The sequence below is a fragment of the Schistocerca americana genome, chromosome 6 (genome assembly GCF_021461395.2).
Source record: "Schistocerca americana isolate TAMUIC-IGC-003095 chromosome 6, iqSchAmer2.1, whole genome shotgun sequence".
Lineage (NCBI taxonomy): Eukaryota > Metazoa > Arthropoda > Insecta > Orthoptera > Acrididae > Schistocerca > Schistocerca americana.
Genome location: NC_060124.1, coordinates 432,153,121 through 432,169,150, shown reverse-complemented (window position 1 = coordinate 432,169,150; position 16,030 = coordinate 432,153,121).

The window sequence follows — 16,030 nt, the reverse complement described above, 5'->3', positions numbered from 1 at the left end:
ATCACGCGATCCTCCACAAGCAAAAAAACATTCAAACTGTGATATCAGAGTCTCTAATCTTTATATATCTGTGGAGCTGGTGAGTTAGCGACCAATCCCATTTTCTCACGGGTAGCTACAGCCGGGCAACTTGTCCGGCATAGCAGTAATTTTATGTATGGGTCATTTTATACAGTTGCGATTAAAGTTCGGACAATAACGTCAGGCACCTGACTAATATCACTTTCTTATAACTGAAACGGTTTAAGCAACGTACGCCACTAAAGCTCTCTGCAGGGACGAATATTACGTGTTCCATATTTAACTGGCGTCCAGAGTGACATCTCGTGGCAATTACTGGGAACCGTTCGTACGTCTTGGTCCCACTGTAGATAGCACACCTAGCGAGAGCGTCAAAAATTTCATTTTCTCTGATACCATAGTGCCCTTTCATCCATTACATGGCAACTCTCATGCGACAGCGTGAGTCCGCAATCCTTATTGTTGACATTATTGACTGCGTGATTCTGACTGAGCAGCGAGGCTGACGACGAGTCAACGTATTTCAATCCCTTTAGTGTTCCAAAATAAATTGAAGTTTGTGTCACAAATCTGTCCCGAAATGGGTCAAAAATTAACGTCGAGGAGAGCGTGTGTGACCTGCTTTTTTAAAAAGATAATCTGCTTCATTGTGTTATTTTGTAACCAGTTTCCACCTGCTTCAACAGTGCACTGTGTGGTGCACGCAGATGCAGATGGTAACGTACTGTTCCGCCAGACACGAGTAACGGTGGGCAGACGGCCCAAGTTGTTGCATCCGGGAGAACGGCGTGGGAGCTTACCGGCCTCTTCCACCTAACGTACGGCTGCGCCGGGCAGAGATTTAACGGCCCAGCCGTGCATATTACACGCCGTACCTGTGCTAAAGTATATATCGATAGACGGACGGAGGAACTTACCGTCCCTCCTGCGCCACGCTTCGCACTTTCCGTGCCGTCTCTCGCACCCCGTTCACCAAAGATGTTGCACGGGGGAGAGGTAAAGCTCGCCAGCTCCGATTAAACATATCCGTGGACCAGAGATAATATATGGCCGTGCGCCGGCCGGCACTTGTTTCCTGGCAGCCGGCTGTTCACATAACGCCTCTGTTGCAGCCGCAGCCGCCCGAGATTCTTATCGCGCAGACGTCGGCGGAGAATTCGAGCCCTTCGCCGACGAGTTTTAATATATAGCACCAGTGCCGCGTTTATATGAGCAGGCGCTTTTGAAGCGTAAAGGAAAGCTTACTGCTTTCGGTACGAAAGCCGACCTGGCGAGGAACTGTATTCACAGTTTAAACTGACGTTTACATGTGAATATCTATGCTCAGAGGCTGTGAACCACGTTGTCGCATGTAAAGACCTCTCGGTGTCATATTTATTCATTTTATGCTTGTTTCTTTTTGAGCAGAGGCTGGGTTACGAGTGGTTCCGACGGCTGAGTTTTTTAGTCTCTACCTGGCAGGATCCGTGTTTAAGCCTAGGGGCGATATTTCTTCTTACCACAAGTTCTCTGAACGCACCTGTCACTTCTACCAATTATTTAAATTATTATCACTACGAAATTAGTAATACCCTGAAATTTCAACAAGTATTTTTCGACTCTTTTTTGAAAGGAAAAATTGATTCCAAGCCCTCATTATTAAAATAGGCAGGTAAAAAGGCATAATAAGTAGCTAAAAAAGACAGTAAAAGGCTGTACAGGAAAACCTTACATTATGCCTAGTTAATTACTAGACTGCACTACTTTACATTATGCCTAGTTAATTACTAGACTGCACTACTCAGATAATCGCATGAGCAGCATATTTATGTTTACATCGTGCCGTATTACCGTCTAAAATAACTGTTACGTTTCAAACAAAATGCCTAACTGTACATGACGGAAAAATGTTTGTTGAAAGCCTATGGTTGTAATGCCTAAGCGGTTTATTGGTTCTATATTTTCTGTAGTTAGGTCGAGTCAGGTGGTAAATTTTTTGTCTGAGAAAATGACCTCTCTAAATTTTCGGAGGTAATTGGAGTAAATCTAAACCACTGAAGTGTTGTCGAGTCTATTTCTACTGCAACATAAATGTCATCCTGTAAAATATTTGAAATTTTTCTAAAATTGTCAAGATAAGGAATTTTCATAAAGCTGACAGATCATTTGTAGCAGGAAAACGAACTCGCCCTCACTGCAAGTTATGTCATTTAACACTTCCGATGATTCGGGAAGTTTTTTTGCCTCTAACATTGAAGGTGCTTCAAATTCCAGAGCTATTTGATGCGACCCGCCACGAATTCCTCGCCTGTGCCAACCTTTTCATGTCATAGTAGCACTTACAACCGACGTCGTCAATTCTTTGCTGCATGTATTCTAGTCTCTATCTTATTCAACAGTTTTTACTCTCTACAGCTCCGTTTAGTACCATGAAAGGTATTCCGTGATGTCTTAACAGACGTCATAACACCCTGTCCCTTCTACTTGTCAGTATTTTCCAAGTATTCCTTTCCTCGCCGGGTCTGCGGAGAACCTCTTCATTCCTTATCTTATCAGTCTACATATTCTTTTTTTTCAATATTCTTCTGCAGTACCACATCCAAATGCTTCGATTTTCCCACAGAACTTGTTTTACTGCCATTCAATGTTGTGCTCCAAACGTACATTCTCCGAATTTTTTTCTTCAAATTAAGGCTTATGTCCCGTTTCTAATCCATTACCTTTTTGCCAGCGTAAATCGGTTCCGCATAAACACATTGGACGTTTTGTAGTCATATGATAATTAAAGCCCACACAGGACTTCTATGAGTAGCTGCACTTTATTTATAATACAATAATTGCAGTATTGAATTTGTTCAACAGACAGTAACTGTAATGAACTAGTAAATCACTACGCGATAGTTGAACTGTTATCTTTTTCCAGACACTGTTGCAAGCGAGGATGCTTTTTTAGTTCACCTTCTTAAGGATCTAATGGTCCAGCAACTCGACAAACCGTAGTATCATTTGGCTCGTCGACTAAAATCAAGATCTTTCTTTTTAAAGTCGTCATTAATGATGTTCATTATTCCATTGGAACATTAACTTAAATAACATTTTGCAAATTTGACTCACTGGGCGTATATTCGACCGTATACTTTTCCGAAAACTGTCTCAGTGTAGTATTCTGTAGTTTCCATAAAGGGATTCCGGCATCCATAAAAGCTTTACGTAAGTGGAACGCTGTCTGCGATTTGGAATTGGAAAGTGCATTTTTTGTTTGGCTGTGTAGATATGTCGCGACATGAGTTATTTCTCCTCGTACTTCACTGACTGCTCACATGTTCTGCAAAGAAGTATTTTACCATTAGTAAAAAATATATCGGATCCCAAAAAATTAATGTAATCCCAAAGAATTAATGTAATTTTGCAATTTACTACGTTAATGAACTCTGAATTTCGGCATGTTACCAGATACCGTACACGACAACGTCGCACTGAAAACAGAAAGAAAGAGAAATTTAGAAGAATAATGACACCACGTTTAACTCTGGCACTTACTGTTGCTTTTGAAAGTGGGATGATCCGATAGGAAGCAGGGAAACACAGCGATGATAAAAACCCCTACCTGCTGTTGACTCTTTTTACGGCAACACTCACTATTTTTTAAATAGTAAAGGAATAAATAATAACTGAAAAGGAAACAAAAGGCATTTATTTCGACAGTTAGACATTTATATAAAAAAGCAGAAAAAAGCCAACATAAAACTGCGGCATTTTCATCACAAAGATGTAAATCGTACAGATTCATGTTCAAATTGATGACAGAATTAACACATTTAAAAAGGCACTCTACCCGATTTACGGTATGTTGCAAAATGACTCATATTACCTCCGCTGCAATATCCACTCGAAGATAACATGTTCAGTATACCATCTCTCACTTTCCTACAGTTTATCCAGTCAGTTCGCTGTTTCCTGATTTAGACAGTTTATTTTAACGTCACAGTCATAATTTTTGGTACTCCGAAAATGGGACCAGAAAAGAGTTCGTTTAAACGACCGTGGAAATCCTCCGAGGAACCAGGCCCAGACTAGTCGGTGGCTTCTATGTGAGGATAGAAGTGGCGTAAATATACTGCCTATGTTCGACATCAAGCAGTACACACTTACAGACGGCAGGTAGCAGTGGCGGATATGTTAAGTGTGCAGGAAGCGGGGAACAGTGCAGTCGTTGTCGTAATGGAGAAACGAGGCGGTTTATCTAACAGCCATACCACGGGCCATAGATGACAAGGATGAACGACGGCTGCGGAAATGCGACGGGCGAATAGACGTGCAACTGTTGAGCACCTTCAAAAATGGTTCAAATGGCTCTGAGCACTATGGGACTTAACATCTGAGGTTATCAGTCCCCTAGAACTTAGAACTACTTAAACCTAGCTAACCTAAGGACATCACACACATCCATGCCCGAGGCAAGATTCGAACCTGCGACCGTCGCAGTCGCGCGGTGCCGGACTGAAGCGCCTAGAACCGCTCGGCCACAACGGCCGGCTGTTGAGCAACTGACCGCCCAGATGAACCAAGGGGCTACCAGCCCTGTCTACTCAACCAGCGTTCAGCAAACGTTGCTATGTATCGGCCTCCGGACCAGGCACCTGGTTCATGCACCCATGCTGAGTGCTGCTCAGCGGCGACGAGAGTTGGAATTTGCACGCCTGTACCACAAGTGGACGTCCACTCGGTGGGGACAGGTATCCTTTTCAGATGAATCACGTTTTATGCTCCACCGGCATGAAACGTCCGAAAGCAAACACCCCGCAACAATCGTCGGAGGCCGGCGATTCTCTGAGCTTCAGTCCGGAACCGCGCTGCTGCTACGGTCGCAGGTTCGAATCCTGCCTAAGGCATGGATATGTGGGATGTCCTTAGGTTAAGTAGGTTTAGGTAGTTTTAAGTCTAGGGGACTGATGACCTCCGATGTTAAGTCCCATAGTGCTTAGAACCATTTGAACCAATCGTCGGAAGGGTTCAAGCAGGAGGAGGGAACGCTGTGGTCTGGGGAATGTTTTCTTGTCATTCTCTGGTTGATCTCGTCATTCTGGAAGGCACACCGAATCAAAACAAATATGCATCTATCTTTGCGGCCCCTTTCCACCCCAACATGCAGTTTGTTTTCCCTCGGCACGTTGTGATCCACCAACAGGACAATGCAAAGTGTCACACGGCTCGCAGTATAATTACGTTGTCCTAGGAGCTCTATGATGAGTTTACCGTACTCCTCTGGCCACCAATGCCAAGCTAGAATTTGTGTGACCGACCCCACTGCGCTGTTCGCACCATGAATCCTTAACCGAGAAACTTAAAGCAGCTGGCCACGCAACTGGATCGATATGGCTCCACAAATGGTTCAAATGGCTCTGAGCACTATGGGACTTAACAACTATGGTCATCAGTCCCCTGGAACTTAAAACTACTTAAACCTAACTAACGTAAGGACATCACAGACATCCATGCCCGAGGCAGGATTCGAACCTGCGACCACAGAAGTCGCGCTGTTCCGCACTGAGCGCCTAGAACCGCTCGGCCACCACGGTCGGCTATGGCTCCACATCACTGCCGATACATTCCCGAACCTCACTGACTCTCTTCCCACACTTATCGCAGCGGTCCGCGCTGCAAATGTAGTCATGCACGATTTTGGGAGGTGACTGGCCACTTTACAAAAATCGAAATTTAAAGCGAAAAGGAAGTTTGCGATCGTACGCCTTCTTCCACTCTATTAATCATACGCGTCGCTTGTAAGTGTCTTTATGATTTAACCCTAGAACACTTAAGGGGTGAAATGTTACACTGTTACTAAACCGTCGTAAGTTATACTAGTCCCTATTTCATTCAAAGAAATTCATAATGTACAGTTTACGCACTAATTAATTACAACTGTTAGGTCTCTAATGGTACGTCACATACAAAATAAGTAAACAATGCTGTTTTACAACCTGCACTGGCAATACCAGATTGGCGGAAATCGCGAATTGGTACCAAGCGTAATCATAAATATCACGAGGGTTTAGTAATCTAGGTTTAGTTATGTTTCCTTTGTAGCTACTTTGCATACGGTAGATCCGGGTTGTGGTTATTTCCACTCTTGAGGATCTCCTCACTATGGATCTGTGGGAAAAACTATACCTGAACTAGCCCTTCTTAGGTTGGCGTGCGCTACATGGCTCGTGTCTCGTATTTCCCGTGACTACTTTTGTATTGTTCTTGTTCTACAATGAGTCATAAGACATCTGACAGGTTTGAAGCAGCCCGACGCGAACCCTCTTAGGGTAACCCTTTTTATCTCAGAGTAGCACTTTGTCATGGCCTGATATAGGTGGGAGAGGGAAAAAAAGGGTTACTGGTCAGTCTGCGCTCCGGAGCGGTACAGAGCAGAAGTCAGAAGGACAATTCACAGTGAAGACATTTGAGTGTTTTCTTGTATCTGAGCCAACACTGGTACAGGCATTTACTAGAAATGCAGGTGGTGAGACTCAGTAGGGAACTCGTTGTGGAGACTCCTGGACAAATACTGTTTTGAAATTGCTGTTTATTCCAGACATGACTAACTAATACACTGGAGGCTAGTTCTAAGGTTAGAAAAGCATGAATAACACTGTTATAACAGAAGCCAGTGCAGAAGTCCCAGGACTCGATGCTAACCACTGTAGCAAACACTCGCAGAATCTTAAGGCAACAACTTAGTTGAGATACAAAACATATTGAATGTGACACTGTTCATTGAGGCACTCCTAGTGGGAGAGCAGACTTACGCGGAGCTGGACCGAGGCTGGAGTCGACGGACGCGGATTCGACGCCCATAGCTTCTGACAGAGAACTCCGCCAAAATGCTGAATCTAGGGGTTTTAAAGAGCCGCGTGGGGGCATTGTTTTTCCCACTTAAAGCCACCCAGCCAATCCCGTAGGTCTCTTGCAGGCGCCTGCCAATCACGGTTTAGTTAGGTCCCCTCTACTGCTCCTAAGGCGGGGATGTTAATGCAGTTGCACCAGCTAAGTCCGTATTTGGTATGAACATTGTTCAGCTCAAAGCTAAACGTAACTGCTCTGCCAAATGAGGCTTGCAACATTATTGTTATACTTCATTTAGTTCCGCCCCTCGGGTTCCCCGGACTAGCCACTGCTAGGTCAACAGTTTTTGGCGTTTCCGCTCTCTTTCTAACCCTTGTGAACCTACTGACGTTGCTTTCTCAGGGTTTGTATCAAACTGGCTTTATACGCTGGTACGTGCCTGTTGGTTACAAAGTTCTACGGTGGCAACCTACCACAGCGTCTAGTCGACATTGAAGTTACCTGTTAATGCCTTGAAGAGTAACTAACGCCTTGGGACCGCGTCTGGCGCCGTCTCCCCTTACGGTTTACTTCATGTAACAATATCTCTCCTGTTTCGTCTGCCCTCACCATCGTCTCTGCTTCCGCGCCTTGGAATGCCTGCCCTCCTTTCTCACTACAGCAGCAAGAAATAATCAATATATTACAACTTTCACCCTACGTCTTCAGTTATTTGCTGGATTTATTTCAATCTCTGTCTTTCTCTACAATTTTTACCCTCTACAGCTCCCTCTAGCATCATGAAAGTTATTCTCTGAGGTCTCAACATAAGAGCTATCGTCCTTTCCCTTCTTCAGGTCAGTTTTTTTTTTTTTTTACATGTTCCTTTCTTCGACGATTCTTTGGATAGTCTCCTCAACCCTTATATCATTCCACCTAATTTTCAGCATCCTTCTAAAGTACCGCATCTCGGACTCTTCAGTTCTCTTCTTCTCAGCTTCCCCCACAGTCCGGTACACTTCCACACAATGTCTTCCTCAAAATAAGACTGATGTTTGATACTAGTACACTTATTTTAGCAATGTATGCACTCTTTACCTGTGACTGGCTGCTTCTTCTGCTCTCGTTGCTTAATCCGTCATGTGTTATGTTGCTTCCACAGTGGCAGCAATCCTGAAGATCATGTATGTGCTTCATGGTATCCAATTTTGACCTTAGGTCTATAGCTACATTAATTTCTGATAATCGTCATTACACTCCTTTTTTTCGGCTTGCTCTCAATCCATATTCTATACTCATTAGACTCTTAATTACAGTCATTAGGCGCTGCAGGTTTTATTCACATTCACAGGGGAAAGCAATGTCTTCAGCGAATCTTATCGTTGATATCCTGTGACCCTGAATTTTAATCCAATCGTGGGGATAGTGACGCGGTGTAAGTGGCTCTTGGTTGTCAATGGTATACATTTTACAATGCACTGACCAGACCGCGGTATCTTAGTGAGTGCTGTTACATTGCTACATGGCTTGAAGAAGCAGAGGCTTTGCTAACCTTGTCACGCAGTTCAGACCGAGGCTGGTAACCCTTATCAACACTATTACACAAATTGAGTAGTCGGCATAGGTACACTGCATGTATCGAGCAAGTCGATGACTTTATTCCGTATACGCACAAAGAATACACTTTCACATACACTAGGCTTTCATTTTTTGCCTGGAACATAGTGTCCCAGAAGTAAATAAGAAATAGTTCCTATCCCACGTTTATAATCAAAGTTTTCGAGAAGTTTCCTTTTGTCTTAAGACAAATTCCAGAACTGGAAATCTCCTCTAATATGTTCCCGTTTGGGACTCTCTTGTCCTACAAGCAGGTTATCTGGTACTTGAATGAAAATTCTCTAAGTGAGTTACTCGAACGGCGCATTCCACCGAAAAGTGAAAAGTGTTTAGAAAAACAGTGTAACACTACCGAGAAATTTTCAGAATATGATTATAAACATATCCATATCAAAGATGTAATACGTCCCATAACTCGGTTCATGCCCTGTGTATCATTAGTCCCGGCCCCAGGTCAGCGTGAGACTTGAGATAAAATTAAGAGATGACAAAAAGAACGATTTACTGTGCGTTAGAATCTGGAGTAATGTTCACATAGTCTCTGTTTAAGTCTTCCACCATCGAGATAAAGGGACGTCTTAGAGACGACTCCAGGGCAAATCCTGAGTGTGGAAATGCTTTCAGAAGTCTGTACAGCACCAAACTATTTATTCCAGACGCGCGGGGTAGCCGCGCGGCCTAGGGAACCTGTCCACGGTTCGCGCGGCACCCCCGTCGGAGGTTCGAGTGCTCCCTCGGACATGAATGTGTGTGTTGTCCTCAGCATAAGTTGGTTTAAGTTAGATTAAGTAGTGTGTAAGCCTAGGGACCGGTGACCTCAGCATTTTGGTCCCATAGGAACTTACCACAAATTCCAAAATATCTATTCCACTCGGCATACGCCTACTTTTACATGAGTGGGAAAGGAGAAGGTCGACGTGATCGGCGTTGTCGTCTCAGAGACGGCTCCAGGGCGAATCCTGATTGTGGAAATGCTTTCAAAATCGCCACCTAGCCCAGGAAACTTATTCGTTGTCAACTGCCTCAACATAGTCCAAACACTGGCCTAGATACTGCCTGGCACCAGGATACTGCGGGTACTACTTCTGGGCACGCAGCCCATGGAGGAGAAAAGGTCCATATGGCCTGTGACCTTTGGCGACACTTGGATTGCCACTTGGTGGAAGGGCGGGGTACAGCCATCCCTTTTCTGTCGTCAGAAAAGCTGTCCCCTGAGAGGTCTGTGCCTGCATAACTCATCACTGTTGTTGCTTGCTGCCTGAGTAGGTGTATTGCCTCGAAACACCAGAGAGGACGTTTACGTGCAAGTTATTGTCAATTTTTAGACTTTGAGACATGTCATGTCATTGGCTTCATGGGTATGGGAGCATCATATTAACAGATTGCATAGCCAGTTGGCTACTGTACGAATAACTGCATAAGGAATGGTGATGAGATTGTCTCAGGATAACTGTGGGGCAAGAAGAATAGGCAAGGTCACTCCGTAAGGACTACCTTACGAGAATATCATAGGACTCTTAGACTAGCTCTGACGAAGTGATGAATGAGAACAGCCGAAAACCAGGACTATGTCATCGCTTACTGTCGGGAACCACGAACTAGAAGCTAAATTGAGAGTTCAGTTTTATGTGTGTTGTTGACCGTCGATACCATACAATAGACAATACAGAGTTCCATAGTGCAGTGTCAGAACCAGCTGGGACACTGAGTGCGTTCTGTGATGTTCAACATGAGTCTCCCTTCTGTTCGTTGTGTTCATATAGATGCCAACGTGTCCACGCAAACACATTGTTAAACCTCTCTGGTTCCAACAACCAGATACACCATCTAGTCACATTAATGTGCCCATACGTCAAAAGTCTCAATAAACACTTTTTGCAAAGCCAGCTGTTATGAGATGTGCAGGAAGAGAGTCTGGAAGGTACCTGTGAACAGCCCTGTTGAGGTGAGTCTTGGAACAACACTGCTACCATTCCAAATTACCGTTATCCAAGATGGTGGCGATGACGTCATCCAAGATATTGGCGATGACTTCAGCTGATGACGCAAGTACCGTTATCCAAGATGGGGGATTTTGGCAGGAAGCTTGAATCTTGGCGGGAAAGTGCCACTTCTACCTCGCCCAGAAAAATGGTGGCACTTTCAAATTCCAGTGCGATAACGGCGGGGAAAAGGAATTGTCTTTATTATTTAACCAATTTCAAGCAGATGTATTCCCCTCTGGGCCTAGACTCCAACTGGCTTAGTTCTTATCGGTGCCAGCAGAGGATGCCACCGTGATGCGGTGCGAGAGAGAAAGCTGACGATCTTGACTCATCTCCTGACTCACAGGCCCGCAAGCATCCGAGTGCTCCCTCTATACAACCTCTGGACATAGTCTGTCGTAAACATTGTAACACTCACATCCCGCATGTAACTTATGAATCACCCAAGTACCTAATTCCGTTTCAATTTTAATGTACTACATCTATATTCAATGAACTAATTAAAATTTACACATTTTCCCACTAGGGGCGCAGTTCGTTCTTCATGACGTACCACTCCCCCACCAATAGAATGCTGCTCTCCTATTAGCTAATGCATTAGTCAAGTGATTCGACTTCATATAGGTACGAAAAGGGGTTCACTATACTTTCATCTACCTAGTTTCAACTGCTTTTCAGGGTCCAGACTGCCACCTCCACCTAGGAACCGCCACCAAGTTCGAATTCTGGCAGTAAAGAAAGGTCACTTGCGCTTTCGCCACCAACCTAAGAAAATTGTTGCTAACGAAGCTCACCACCACTAACCTAAGCCTCCATGGCGCAATCTCTTCCTAGGGGTTGCTGGTAAAAGGACTCAGCCCGCACTAGGCGGAGAGAGGGAGGAATGTACTTTATTGATTTGGGAGCAGTTTATTTAGGTATGGAGTGTATGTATCACAGAACACATTCCTTGAAATGCCCCACAGCATACAGACCTGCAAACTACTCCTACATAACTCATGTGTAAGGCTCTACACACACGATTGCTAATCGTAAACCGTCAAAAATAACGCATTGCACAGCCTACAGACATTTACGTCCAGATAGCCAAACAACTCCTAAATTGTCAAAATAATAATCCATCTACAAGGCTCTTTCTAAATCATACACCAGTATTTATTTAAACAATTAGAAAGAAAATGGTTCAAATGGCTCTGAGCACTATGTGACTTAACATCTGAGGTCATTAGTCCCCTAGGACTTAGAACTACTTAAACTTAACTAACCTGAGGACATCACACACATCCATACCCGAGGCAGGGTCCGAACCTGCGACCGTAGCAGTCGCGCGGTTCCAGACTGAAGCGCCTAGAACTGCTCGGCCACCACGGACGGCAAACAATTAGAGGCAGCACCATTACCAAGTGTATTCGCCACTGAATCCATAGTCCAACTGACTTAGTTTATATCGATGCCACTTGAGGACGCTGTAGTGACGTCAGGTGATGATGCAAGTACCGTAATCTAAGATGGTGCCACCTAGTGGCTTCACCACGAGCTCCAGATCCCAACTGGCTTAGTACATTTCGTCGCCACCAGAGGACGCCACCGTAACACCAGCTGATGACACAAGTGCAGTTATCCATGATGGCAGCAAACAGTGTGTTCTCCACGAGGTCTAGTACTCAGTACCACCAGCAGAGGATGCTGTCGTCCGTTTCCTGACAAAAACCAAGAAGGTTATGGAAAATGGTGGCAAGACGACTCAGCCTGCTCTGGGTTGCTGGGGAGAGTAAGGATTGACTGCACTCTATTTCCGTACTTTTCATTTAGGCATGGAGTATATTTATCACTCTATCAAAAACACCCACCCAGATGTGCCTGGGCTCATGTTGCACAGCCCACAGATGTGTAAACAACTCCTAATTTCAGTACACAATAGCAAAGTGCTCCTAAATAATGCAGTACACATTTCTGCAAACACGCTCATTACTCGTAAGCTGTCCAAATAGCACATAGCATAGCCTACAGAGCCGCCTGCGAAATAATGTAATCAACGCGCGCAAGCACAGTCCACCGCCCCCTGTCCAGTAGAGTACACAGGAGGTAGCGATAAGTGACGTATCAGTCAGATGTGAAACCGCGCACAAGCCCCTGCTCGGCTTCCGCAAGCATGAGGTGGCTGCACCCCCATTCGTACGTAACACCTGAGAAATTCCTATCCACTAGACACCGATGATGACGCGATCGCACGTACGGTCGACATAGCCATCAGCTGTCAAAGCATTCACAGAACTCCAAATAGGGCTGTGCGTGCCACAACCCCCGTGATGTGAGGCAGCCACAGCACGGGTCTCTTGCTCTCCGTCACAGTCCCCGAGTCGGTGCGGTGTTGCGAACACTGGTGAAAGTTGCATGCCTCTATACAGTCACGGTTATACTGTCATAGCATTCCGAAGTGCATTCACGCCAGTCTCATATTCGAGGCATCTCCAGGCGCCACTTGTCTTTACCATTGAAGGCAGAATAGCATAGAGTGTGTTGACACACGCGTTCAACTGCACGTACCCGTCCCGGCGTGACTGACACATCGCCATCTAAAACATTCTCATTGTTATTCTTATGTCACATCGCTTTGTGAAACAAAAACAAAAAAATATCAGCCAAGTCCAGCTCTCCGTAATTTTATAGTGCCCAGAACCTGTTAACCAAAATATCACCGAATCCAGTCTTCCTCCCAGACATAACGTGATAACCTTCCTGCTCTCAACATACGCAAATGTTCTCACCACTCCTATATCCCACCACAATCAATCGAGCATTCTCATTGGCTCTTATCGAATTTACCAGTCGAATTACTAACGTCGTAGGTATCGAAGCACCATTCATCTTTTCTTTCTGGGGCTTTCTGTCGCTATTTTGCAAAGATTGCTAAATTGCACTGACAGTTCCCTCAATCTATACACCCCCAACCTGTTGTTTCTTTCTACAGACGCTACACTCAGTGGTAATAAACTATTTTTCACTGATCACCATTTTGCACAGACAACTAAACATCGCAAAAGTTGTCTACAGGCCATCAAATACATATCATACTCGCAAGAATACTGGAGCGTCAAACCGACCTCCAACCAGGGAATATATCACCGAGTACCATATCGATCTTGTAAACATGCAGTTCATATCCCCTTTACATCAGCGAACCGAAGTCAGTCTCAGAACTGACGTCCAAAGACAGGCTCGCTTCCCCTCGGCACAAAAGCTTTACTGTTACCGCTTTCTTGCTCGCATTTCTACAGACATCTCCAGACTCGTCGATTATAAGAACACTCGTATTTTCGCCTTAACTTTATCCAATTTTCGCCGTACTTCTCGATATCAATCACGCAGCAGTAGCCTCCCGATCGCTAAGACAACATAATTCACAAGATATAGACTGTAAATTATTTTAGGCCTGCATATACATAGATATGCAGAAAATAGAGCAGAGGCTCCCTGAATGTGGAGGTGACTGGATATAATCGAGTACAGTGCTATATTACGCCTCCCGATTAGTGCATTTGGGCTAGGTGTTGGCAGCTGTGTTAAATTTACAGGCAATTTTAGAACGCAGACCGAGCGGTTACGCCGTGATCGCATGGACAGATCTAACATAAAATCGATATAATTGCAAAAAAAGTCTACGAAATAGGTATAAACTGATCGATTATATATCTAAATGCCGGGAAATTGAGGAAGTACTTGTGTATTTTCTGGTTCACACCGAACAGTTTGTACATGGGATCAAGTATGCGCCAGCAAAAGGAATGCGAGAAAACGTTGACATCGAAACGAAGGGTAATCATGGAGGTGGTCATTTTTTCCCGTTGAGTCAATATTATACTGTATGTCTACTGAGGTATCAGTGATACACGCGAGTTGACTACTGTACTCGGTGCTTTTGAGGAGTACACAGATCGTTTCACCTCTAAACTTACTTGCATCTGCGTTATAGGATACCAGAGAGTGGAGGGGTTGACCGATTGAGAAAGAGCTGTAACGAGGTACGATTTAAAGGTTGACTAATTCATTCTAGAGTAGGAGAAATCGGTGCAGGTCAATTTTTTTTTCCAGCGTTCTATCCGGATGCATGAGTCACGTGACATAGCCTGCGTTCTACTCGTATACAGGTACGTATTCCGTATGTGGTTTAAAGCAGTGTCTACTTGCGATCGTTAACGGTAAACCTCTCCGTCATCAGAGGACTACCATATGTGATGAAACTTGACACATTCCTCTAAACGAACTTGTGGTGTCACACATCAGTCTAATGTCGATGGTACACATCGGCTGTCCATGTGCTGAACATATTCACAAACTTTAACAAGTATCGTACTGGTGCTACATGGTATAACACTTTCCATTTCCGTCAGTGTATTATTCTGTGCTCTGTGTTTACCTCGACTTCTAAGTAGGCAGAATCGTTACAGAAACTTAGACCATCGGTGTTCTTTCCATTTAGATTGGTCGTTGCCCTCACCTACGGTGACCAGAAGAATAACGGTTCGTGCCAGATGCCAGATGGGCCACAGACCATCCGAATCCTCGGCTTATGATGCTGGACTAGCGCATCACCCGCCATGTACCGTTGAGAGCAAAACAGTGAGTCCCATCGACGTGGAACAGATTGTAATAACGCAGTAATGGTCAGTACAGCGCGATGGAACGCTCTCCTTAATGCAGCGAGGAATTAACTTCCAAGCAGGCGTGCGCCCAAGAGGAAAATCTCGATTCCGTATTCCTGAAATTGGTGCGTAGTGTAATCGCTAGTTATGCCATTGCATTCCACAACAACCGTATTGCCTGGAATGGGCCTGGCTCATAAATAACTTCCGGAATACTTAGTCCATAGTCTGCGCTGAAAATCAATTCCCCCGACGTATCCATTGCAACTGAGGCCAATAAAATGCTTTCTGTAATTTAAAATTGACTGATTGTTCGTCTAATTCTTAAGATAACGTTTGTAGGAGCAATACTGTGACTCAATAGCAAATATTTAATACAGTCTAGATCGCAATGACAGTAACTTCACATTACCATTTACGAACAGATTTGCCTCCATATGTTACACCTGTACATTATAATCGCAAATTGAATCGCCATGAACCGAAATCACGGTTTTCATGCAACAGGTATAATAATAAGGGCGTTGTGAAATTATTTACAGTGTAGACTAGACAGTATTGAATATGTTTTAAAATTTTTCCCATTGCCGTGTTGCTTCCACATGCCAATAATGTCTTCATTTTGGTTTTTCAATACTAACTGTTTTAATTGTTGCTGATCTCTTGTATTCGTAGACGAAAGTGTATTTGTTACAGTGCCTACTGAGGCCACTATGAAATAAAGTGACAGTCATTAGGTTTAAATAAAGAATTGTTGTAAAAGAACCTATACCACAAATACCCTTCTGTCTTCTACTATCTTCCGTCGAAGAGGTGTAAGGATCGTATAATGATTATTAGACCCTACTCATTAAAGCTATACTATCTGTGCAGTTTTTTACATAATATAAGAGGAAATTAATGTGAAAAATAAACCCAAAATTATCTTTCAACTAAATCAAGTTATGATGTCGCATAACCTACTGTATACGA